The sequence below is a fragment of the Eriocheir sinensis genome, unplaced genomic scaffold, assembly GCF_024679095.1.
Source record: "Eriocheir sinensis breed Jianghai 21 unplaced genomic scaffold, ASM2467909v1 Scaffold51, whole genome shotgun sequence".
Classification (NCBI taxonomy): Eukaryota; Metazoa; Arthropoda; class Malacostraca; order Decapoda; family Varunidae; genus Eriocheir; species Eriocheir sinensis.
The window spans coordinates 73,365-83,903 of record NW_026111843.1 but is presented as its reverse complement, the minus strand read 5'-3'; positions in this window follow the sequence as shown (position 1 = coordinate 83,903).

Below are 10,539 nucleotides of genomic sequence, written 5' to 3'. Positions count from 1 at the left end.
TTGGTAACTCGGTTCTCACTGACGAAGACAGGCAAAGCCTCCAAGAGGATTTGCACAAAATTTCAGCTTGGTCGGATAAATGGGAGATGCCCTTTAACGTAGACAAGTGCCAGGTCCTTCAAGTTGGAACCAAAAATAAAAAGTTCGATTACGAAATACGCGGCGTTAAACTCACAAGTGTTCAATGCGTTAAGGACCTGGGGATTAAAATCGCGTCAAACCTCAAATTCTCACATCAATGCATCGATGCAGCGAATAAAGCGAACAGAATGTTGGGCTTCATTAAAAGAAACTTTTTATTCAAAAATAAAGATGTAATACTTCCGCTCTACAATAGTTTAGTCAGACCCCACTTGGAATATGCGGTACAGTTTTGGTCTCCCCACCATGCAAAGGACATTGCTAAACTAGAAGGTGTTCAGCGTCGAGCAACAAAAATGATCCCTTCCTTGCGCAACAAATCCTACGAAGAAAGGCTTTCCACCCTTAACATGTTCTCTCTTGAGAAACGTCGCCTCCTAGGAAAACTGATCGAATGTTTTAAAATACTTAATGGTTTCACCAACGTTGTAGTGCGAGAATGGAATAAGCTCCCACCATCAGTGGTCCAGTGTAACACGATTGACTCCTTTAAAAACAAGCTCGACCGTCACTTCCTTGAACTTAATATTAACTAGAGTAGAAAAGCAACGTTTTGGAGCCATCTGATTAATGTAATATCACTTAGGTTTAAGGACAGACCACCTAGTCTGGACCATGGGGTCTGTGTGGTCTGATTTTCTATGTAAATCTCTCTCTCTCTCTCTCTCTCTCTCTCTCTCTCTCTCTCTCTCTCTCTCTCTCTCTCTCTCTCTCTCACACACACACACACACACACACACAGCGTATATGAGTAATATTTTGCGTTGGTTGTGGCAGCAAACACTTATAAATTTCCACGTCCTATGAGGTTCGCATTGTCCTGTTTCAGTGTAGACCAAAGCAGAATCAGAATATAAATGGACGTCACTGTTCCGTCTCCTAACAGGTCACAACAAAACCAGCACACGAAGATACACAGCGAGCAAGTCTTGTCGAGCCGGTGTGTGCACGCAAAACAAGGCAGGCAGCCACACCCTCACCTGCACGAGTGTGGCCGCGGGGTGGGCATGAGCCTTAAGCAGCGAGCCCTCGTCCTGTGCTTCCCTCCGTGCCTCCGTGCTGAACAAAGGCAGGGAAGGCAAGTCGTGTTGCCGCAGCGGTGAGTGCTTGCCGCTCACAACACGGCGGCGGCGAGTGAGCGGCTTACTGCTCCGGCCCAGCGTCCTCGTGCCGGGAAGTGTTGGCGGAGGGCGTCAGTGTTTGCCTCGGTGGGGAAACGGCCGCGGGATGCCAGCCACGCGGAGAGCTGGACCCATAATCCCAAACGTCTCGACGCCTTAGTATATCTATTCAAAGAGGCTCTCGTAGAAGTTGCATGTGTGGTTTCATATCTCTGGGGGTAGTTATGCAAAGTTTCTACGCCATGAACAGGTAAAACACGCTTGAGAACCCGATGTATCTTATAATTGGGCTTTAAAAATTATTATATCAAAGAGTCCGAGGCGGTTGAGAATACGAGCCCTGGACCGCAAAACTCAGCTTCACAGGGCCGTCCTCTTAAGCATGCCAGAGCCCAAGTACACATATTTGACAAGGTTTTCGTAGCAGCTGTGTGCCTTTCCAGAGGTAGTTTTATGGCTGGTGGTAGTTTGACCCTTCTTCTGTACCATGAACCTAAAAAACACTCATTAGAACCCGACTGATCATTTTGGCCTTTTGAAATAGATGATGTGAGGGGTGAAAGCATCGGACAATACCGGTCATAGAGTTAGAAATACTAGGATATAAGACGTGGTGTTTGCGTTTAAGGTTTTAGATTAATGGAAAACGAAGAACATTTTGTGGAGAGATATTCATTCGATCTTGAGTGGGAGAGGCTGAGGTTAGGGGGTACGTATGATACTTATTGAGGTTGTCATTCTATATAGACGGAAATAGTAAATGGAAAAGATTGCGGAGTTACATTTACTGGTTTCGTTGTCAGAGATACGTATGATTCTTACTGTGGTTGTCATTCTATATAGACGGACACAGTAAATGGAAAAGATTGCTGAGTTACATTTACCCGTTTTGTTGTCAGAGATACGTATGATACTTAGTGAGGCAATCATCCTCTATAGGCGGACACAGTAAATAGGGAAAGAGAGCTGAGGTACTTGACCCGCATCGTTGTCCAAGGCATGTGTCCTGTACGCTGCTTGTGTAGCATAAAACATTTTAAATATAATTTACTGCCTGTCACCAATGGCACGATTAACTTTGTTACCTACTGAATAATTAATATTTTCACCCGGTATGCATCGTTATTTAAATGCTACACTGTTCACCTCTAACTCTCGTAGACATTGTTTGTACAGGCCGGCCACTGCCCCGCTAGGCCTCTTGTGCCCAGCCTGGAACTGAATTACGAGTGCTGAACTTTTTTGTCGCGCTGTGCATTGCCAGGCCGGAGAGTATTGCAATAGTGGATAAAATCGCTGTATTATTATTGCTATTAGTATTAAAAATTACGTTTTCATTAATTTATTACTCCTATTGTGTGTGTGTGTGTGTGTGTGTGTGTGTGTGTGTGTGTGTGTGTGTGTGTGTGTGTGTGCTTGATTGCATGCGTTATGAAGATCCTTCCTGTGTAATTATTGGGACAGCATAAAATGGATAACTTTTCAAGAGGTGACCCAAAACTTAGCGTTCGTTAAGCACAAGGCCGCGAATGTGATCAGCGCGGCGATAAAACTATTTATAAATTTGCACAAATGACGAAGTTGCCTTGTAACCAGACTGACAAAACCTTGCAGCGTCACTTCGCCCCGTGTCAAGAGCCCTGGAGTGGCGGCACACGCTCGGGCGGCCGCGGACAGAATGGATCCCTGTCCCTTTTTAGACTGCGGTACAATAGATTCATTCAGAAAACAAATACACACTCACTTGTCACCACAACACACCAACACTAACAATTACACTTGATTCACTTCCCTCCCCTGCACACTCGGCTCCCCCGTCCCCCCAACAGCCAACAAATATGCGTGTTATGCACCTGTACGGATGCCCTGCTCATTATTGTCCAAATCCAGATCCAGATCCATTAGTTGATAAGAAACCAGCCGGGCTGTCATTAAGGTCGCACGCCACGCACGCCAGTCTAGGCCGTACGCACAGCAGCAGGAGAGCCCCCTTGGGTGTGCGGGGCGTCGGCGGGCCACTAGCGGGAGGGGCCGCGGCCACCCTGCCCAGCGGGGTCATTGGGAGCTAAAAGCAGCGGAAATCATGCACCATTGGCCACTGTCCGCTCGAGCTCCCGCGGCCCACCCAGCTGGCGTCTTCAGGGCCGAGCCTCGAGGGCTAAGTTGTCTCAAGAGAAAACCAAGACAGCGGCTTCGCAGGACTCCTCCGTCTTCCACAAAAGATAATTTTTGGAGCTCAATTTTCCTGTGCGTGGTATTAATGATGCCTCGCCGGTAAACTGACGCCTCTGATTAATGGTTTGCTGCCCAACTTTTATGCTCAGGTAACAGGAAGCGGCGGCAGCTTTTTCGTGTCGTACTCAACACGGAGGCATCGCACGGCACACATTGCTGCACCGCAGTCATAATACAAATTTCACATTATCGTTTTACAAGCTTTCCAGGAACCTGTTTTGCATTTGCATCGTGTTCTGTGGTCAATTAGCGTCGTGACGGGTCGGTTCGGCGCCGCGGCAGCTCGCATGGCTGTGGCAGAGGGCGCCGATAAGTTACCTTCGTGCCGGCGGCCGCAGACCCACACACTGCCACGGCCCGTTGTGCTGTGGCCAAAGTGTGGCAGTTGTTGTAAGGCGTGTGTCGTTCCAGGGAGTTTTTGGGTCACATTCTTAAACATTTCGTCGCCCAAACACATACATTTTACAAGGGTTTCGCAGGAGTCGTGGGCTTTTCTAGGGGTAGTTATATGAGTCTGGTGCTAGTTTGACAAAGCCTGTGTACCATGAACGTGAAAAAACGCTCATGTGGACGCGTCTTACCTCTTTTTTGGCATAAGAAGTAAATTATGTAAGAGGTGGAAGCGTCTAAGAATGCTCACATATGTTCAGGAATATAATCGTTCATGTTTGACTCATTTATCATCATGAGTGTTAGCAATATAACTTTGATGATCGATGCCTTAGATTGACACGTAAATAAACAGTTCCTGTGCAGTCTTTGTGAAGTTAGTGATGATCTTTATATATATTGCAAGAAGACACTTTGACTCACGTATAGCGTCAGAGCACTTTGTTCCTCGCCTAACCCGCCCGCGTATTTCCCTTCTCTGCACGGGTATGTGGCGCCCGCTCTTGAACAGGGCTTGTTAGGTTAGGTTAGGTTAAGTCAAGTTAAGTTAGGTTAAGTTAAGTTAGGTGTAGGTAGGATGTCTTAGGGTAATTTTGAGTGGGAATTACAATGAGAGTTTTTTCCAGAACATCCCGTGGTTAGTTTCGAAGGTACAGCCGAGCGTCTTCACTCAGGAACCACACACCCTTAGAGAGATTGGGAAGGTGCCGCCCGCCCAGTCCGCCTCGCGTGACGGCGCCGCGGCTCGGGTGATAGTTATTCAGGACTCGTGCGAACCAAAAGCAAAGTTCGGTCGCTGCAAATAATAAGTTGTGATTCTCGAACTGACCGCTTTTAGTCCCCCTGTCTCCCCCGCCCCGGCCCCTCTCGCCCCAACTCCTCTCTGCCCTCTCCAATCCCCTTTCGCCCCAACCTCCCTAGCCCCAACCCCTCTCTGCCCCGCCCCAACCCCCATTTCTGTAACCTGATTCAATGAGCGAAGAGTTTGATAAAATGGACCTGTCTCTATCATGCGGAGTTTCTCTTGTGGCAACTCAGTACTATTTTTTTTTTTTATATGAGCAGTTTTTAGCAGGTTTCTTTTTTTATATTTTTTCCCTTGAGCTGCTTCCCTTACTGTACGAAGAATTAGTTAACCCGGTGCCAAACTACCCACGTCAACTGAAGTGCCCTGTGTCTCGAGGTCAAGGGTACTCCCCCACCACAGGCTCAAAGGACCAACGGAACGGAGATGAGCACCGCCGCCACGCGCAGCTATAGCGTGTGCACCGCCTTTTACATGAGTGTATTCGTAAAACTTCACCTCAACAAACATTATATTTTCTGCACATGTTTTAGCCAACGTCTCTCCTTGCTGTCCTCCGCCTCTGTACAGCGTCGTGACTCCGGCTTGTGTCTGCCCTGCCTTGACTTTTTCAAGGAGTGTATTCGTAAATGAGTGTATTTTTTATTTTTATTTATTTACACCGTTACACAATAAGGGAGTACTACATAATGAATTAAGTTCACATATCACTATAGGCCAAAGACAGCTTCATTACAACTGCCTATCTTAAGGCCTGCCCTTAAAAACATTATTCTCTCTGCACGAGTTTTAGCCAGCGTCTCTTTTGCTTGGAGTCCTTCGCCTTTCTACTTAGCGAGAAGGTCCGGCGAGTTAACGCGTCGCTGGCTGTGTCGTGCATGTGAGGTGGAGGCGGAGGCGGAGGAGCGGGGGGGAGGGAGGGAGAGAGGGACGGAACAAGGGGGCCAGGAAGTGACACAGGCGGCCGGGAAGCGACTTAATTACAGGTCCTCCTCGGAGCGAAGGTCTGGCCCAGGGCGCCGCCACGCTAACGATGCTGTCACACTGCCGCGGGCAAAAATACCCCCGTCTCATTCTGCTAATTAGGCAAGAATGGAGCGGGTGGTGAAGGCCGTGAAATATGAGGCTGATTATTATTAACGACGCCCATTGCTTGGTGTTGTTGCTGTCCCCTGAGTAAAAGGAAGGTAGAGAGGTTAAGGAAGGAGGCTCAGTACATGTTGATTATCACTGTTCATCTTTCTCAGAGGTATAATAAGTAAGTAAAGTGAAGTTTGGGGCGTACGTTATAGCTGCGCGTTGCCTCGGTGTTCATCTCCTTACCCTTAATCGTCCTCAGAGGTGTGGTATCCACGTGTTTGGAGTAAGCTGGTTGGTCCTCTAAGCCCCGAGGTGTAAGGAACCATTCTTTAAGGGGCTATTACACTGGCCAAATTTTCCGTGGATCTTCAGTCAAACCACGATATCCGCTGGCGTGGTTTTCATTTGTTTCTTGTTATTGCTGCTGCAGATGATGGTGAGTGATACCGTCGTCCTTCAGCCTCGAGAGATCGCGGACACGTCAGAAAAACACCGGAAATACGAGATCAACGCCAGCAGAAATCGTGGTTTGACTGAAGATCCTCGGAAAATCTGCCCAGTGTAATACCCCTTTTATTCATCCTGGCTCGAGTGTGAAGGCCAGGCGTGTGTTATAGTGGTGAGGGCTGACTCGTCCTCTATTCATCAGTGGGTTATGAAAGCTTTGTTGTGTGCGATTAATTTATAAGGATCTGGGCCCATATTCTCAAACGTTTCGACACCTTAGTACATCTAGTTAAAAGGCTCTATAGTAAAATTTATAGGGATTTTTATGGGTGGTTTCAGGACTCTGGAGGTAGTTTTGCGAGGTTTCTGTGCCATAAACGGGAAAACACTTATGAGGAACTGTCTTAGCTTCTTCTTGGCCTTCAAAAGTATTAGTATTAAGAGCCTGAAGCGTTTGAGAATACGAGTCCTGATTAGTCAGTGGCTCTTTGGAACGATGAAGGGAAGGGAAGGAAGGAGTGAGGAACCAGAAATGGAGGAAAGAACAAAGAGCTAAACAGGAGGAAGAAGGAAGAATGAGGAGATTAACAAGGGAAATTTTGAGTGCGTGAAAGAGCCTAGCGTAGCGTCGGGTTTTAGGTGTAATCCCGCGGGTACAGACGAGGTGTACCAAGTTGGACCGCTTGATGCACCGCCTGCTTACAACTCGCACCACAGTAAACACCGGCCCGAGGAGCTTCAGTAAATGCATGTGTCTTTGTGAATAGCGTGTGTGTATGGGGGGGGGGGGGGGGGGCTGTATGTGTGTGTGTGTGTGTGTGTGTGTGTGTGTGTGTCTGTGTGGATTAATTTTTGTGTAGTTTTTGTATATGTTGGGAGTTTTTTTATGATATTCACAATTTGATGTTAAACTTGTAATGTATTTTGTGTAATGGTTTTACACACACACCAGCAAAACATACAGGCGGTAGGCAGCGCTGACAGCTCTTTCGTCGACCCTTCCGTGGCCCATCTCACTAAACTGCGCCCGTAGAAACGCTGCCCTTAATTAAACTCGCCCACACGGCATTTTTTTAGCTCTTTTTTGTGTGTGAGTGCTGTGTTGATACCCACGGCGTGTCTGTCTATGTGTGTGTGTGTGTGTCTGTCTGTCTGTCTGTCTGTCTGTCTGTCTGTCTGTGTCTGTCTGTCTGTCTGTCTGTCTGTCGCTCGCTCGCTCGCTCGCTCGCTCTCTCTCTCTCTCTCTCTCTCTCTCTCTCTCTCTCTCTCTCTCTCTCTCTCTCTCTCTCTCTCTCTCTCTCTCTCTCTCTCTCTCTCTCTCTCTCTTTCTCTCTCTCTCTGGAAGCGTCTGAAAATACCGACCCTGGCATATCCACTGCGTCTCTCCCTCCGCAAGCCGCCCAAGGGTCTGTCCGCCGCCCGCCGCCCACCACCTTTGTTCCTAATCAAATCCTTCCACCGCCACTCAGGGAAGATTTCCTGTAAGTGGCAGCTCTAAAAAATTTGCAGTTTTCTTCAAAGCGGAGCAGAAACTAATCCTATTATAAGATTAAGGTATTATAGGTCTTTTTTTGTCTGGTAATGAAGCTCATCGTGTTTTTTTCTCTCTTTTCAGGTAAATGATGATTCAACTTATAAGATCCTGGAGCAGTTTGGCGTTAGTGAAGGTAAATATTACTTAGAGTTTGCGAGATTGCTTTTGAAAGGGTGTGCATGAAAATTAAACTACGAACACTGGGCGTTTCGACACCTTAGTACATCTAGTTAAAAGGGCTCTTGTAGAGGTTGTAGGAATTTTTATGGGTGGTTTCAATTCCTTGGTTGTAGATTTCCAAGGTTTGTGCCATGAATGGGGAAAACACTTATGAGAACCTGTTTTGTCTTCTCTGGGGCCTTGAAAAATAGTAGTGACAAAAGCCCGAAGCGTTTGAGGGTACGAGTCCTGGTCTATAGCGACGCGTAGGTTTACTACACACCAACACATAAATGCTGCCTACACAGTACAACATTCACACACACGCATATACACACAAACATGTTTCCTAGGTGTCTCGTTTGTGCCCATGACCTGTGTATGTTTTTGTGAATAAAGTAACCCTGACGGATATTGACTTTCTGGTCGTATTTTAAAACATTTCGTCGCCCAAGTTCACATATTTGACAAGGCTTTCGTAGGTGTTGTGGGCATTTCCAGAGGTAGTTTCATGACCCTGGTAGTAGTTTGACCCTTCCTCTGTAGCATGAGCCTAAAGAAACACTCATTAGAACCCGATTGATCCCCTCTTTGACCTTTAGAAATAACTGATGTGAGAAGCGAAAGTGTCTTGTAATACCAGCCTCTCTATCCGTGAACCAATTAGCGCTTAGAACACTCACTGCCGCCAACAGGTCCGTATTCTGAAGCGTATCCGTCTCCCTTTTCGACTACTTCCCAAGGCCACTGAGAAGACTGACCGGGTTTTCATGGGTGTTTTTTTCCGTTTTAAGATCCATAAGCCGCGTAAAACTATCCCCAGCATCACGAAACAGTCCATGAATACAGACATCGGCGGGAGTTCTTTTTCGAATTGTTATCCGCCACTGCAACAACCTTCCTTCACCAGTAGACAGTGTGAAAAAGATGATTAACTAAATGAAAATCGCACCGATCTTTATCCCAGCAACTTCTACTACGTGAGGCTTTTCAAACAGGGGAACTGAGGCGCTGATATGTGTGGAAATACTGGGTGCAGTGTTTTGTATAGCGCTGGCTCAGGACAAACACGAGGAGGAGGAGGAGGTGGGAAATGAGAAGGAGGAGGGGAGGGCTGGGTGCGGAATGAGGAGGACAAGTAGGAGAAGAAAAGGTTAAACCCGAAACATTAAACGGAGGAGGAGGGAAGGCACTCGTTTTGACCATATTCCCGCCACGCTCGGCTCAAGTGTCCCCGTCTGTTCCCGCCACCGAGGAGACTGCAGGAGCTGTATTCTCAGACGCTTCCACCCCGCACACCAACTACTTTCAAAGGTCAAAAAGGAGATTAAGTGGGTTCTCATGAGTGTTTTTTAGGTTCATGGTACAGAAAAAGGGTCAAACTACCACCAGGGCCATTAAACTATCCCTGGAAATACCCAAAACTCCTATGAAAGCTTTGTCAAGTATGTGTGTTGGCCGCCGAAAGGTTTGAGAATATGGCCCAGGACGTATTTTGTTGACAGTTCACGATTTTGCTTGTGAAAGGATGTACATGTGTGAACTGTACGAACGCTGGTCTCTATAATTACCACAGAATGCCGTGTTGACTACAGTGTTGGCTGACTAATTGCCTGATGCTGTGTTGTCATAAGTTCATTAATTCATGTACCTGTTTTTCACTTTGATGGAACACTGAGCAGCAGCTGAGTGAGTAGTGTGTTCCATCGTTCTCTGTCGTGGTGGATGTAGTGTTATGACGGATATATAGCGACGTCTTGGAGATGGTACGACAGCCTTAAATTAAACGGGAAGACCAAAGGAGATTAAGAAAAGGAGGAAAAGGGATCAAGGTTAAAAATGATAGAAAGAGAGCAAAAAAAAAAAGATAAGCAGGAGAAAATTGAGGAAAAGGAATAGAGTAAGAAAATGATGTGAAGAAAAATATTAAGATAAGGAGAAGAAAGGGGAAGAGAAGGATAAGAGTGTAAAAAAGCAAATAGAAATAAAGAGAAAGAAAAGAAAGAAAATTAGGAAAAGGGGGAAGGTCCATCCTCCAGAAGCCTTGACATCATAAAAGAGAGAGAGAGAGAGAGAGAGAGAGAGAGAGAGAGAGAGAGAGAGAGAGAGAGAGAGAGAGAGAGAGAGAGAGAGAGAGAGAGAGAGAGAGAGAGAGAGCACCGTGAATGGGGTATACCCGGAAGAGTACAAATATCAGTAGTTATACAAAGTCTCTTACTCTGCCGCATTCAAGACACAGATAATCAAAAGGATAAAGATTGGGGAGCAGCGACGTAGCGATCTTTTTTTTTTCTGTATCCTCTTATTTTGGCCCTTGAGCTTTCTGTCTTCTGTGTTGAAAAAAATAAAATAAAAATAAAACTGCCAAGTCCTTACCTCATCGATTTCCATTTTTTTTTAGCAAACTCTTTATCATTGTTAGCTACCATTTTTTTTTAATTTTTTTTTTAGTAGACACTTTTCTTCGTTTTATTTATTGGCTGCAGAGGGGGAGGGGGGAACCATTATAATCCAAATTCTTCCTATTACTCTGTCCTGCCTCCTCCCTCCCTCCCTCTTCTTGCCTCCCTGCCCCCGTCCTTCCCTTCCAGCTCAAGGTCGGACCGGAACTTAGGACTACACAATGA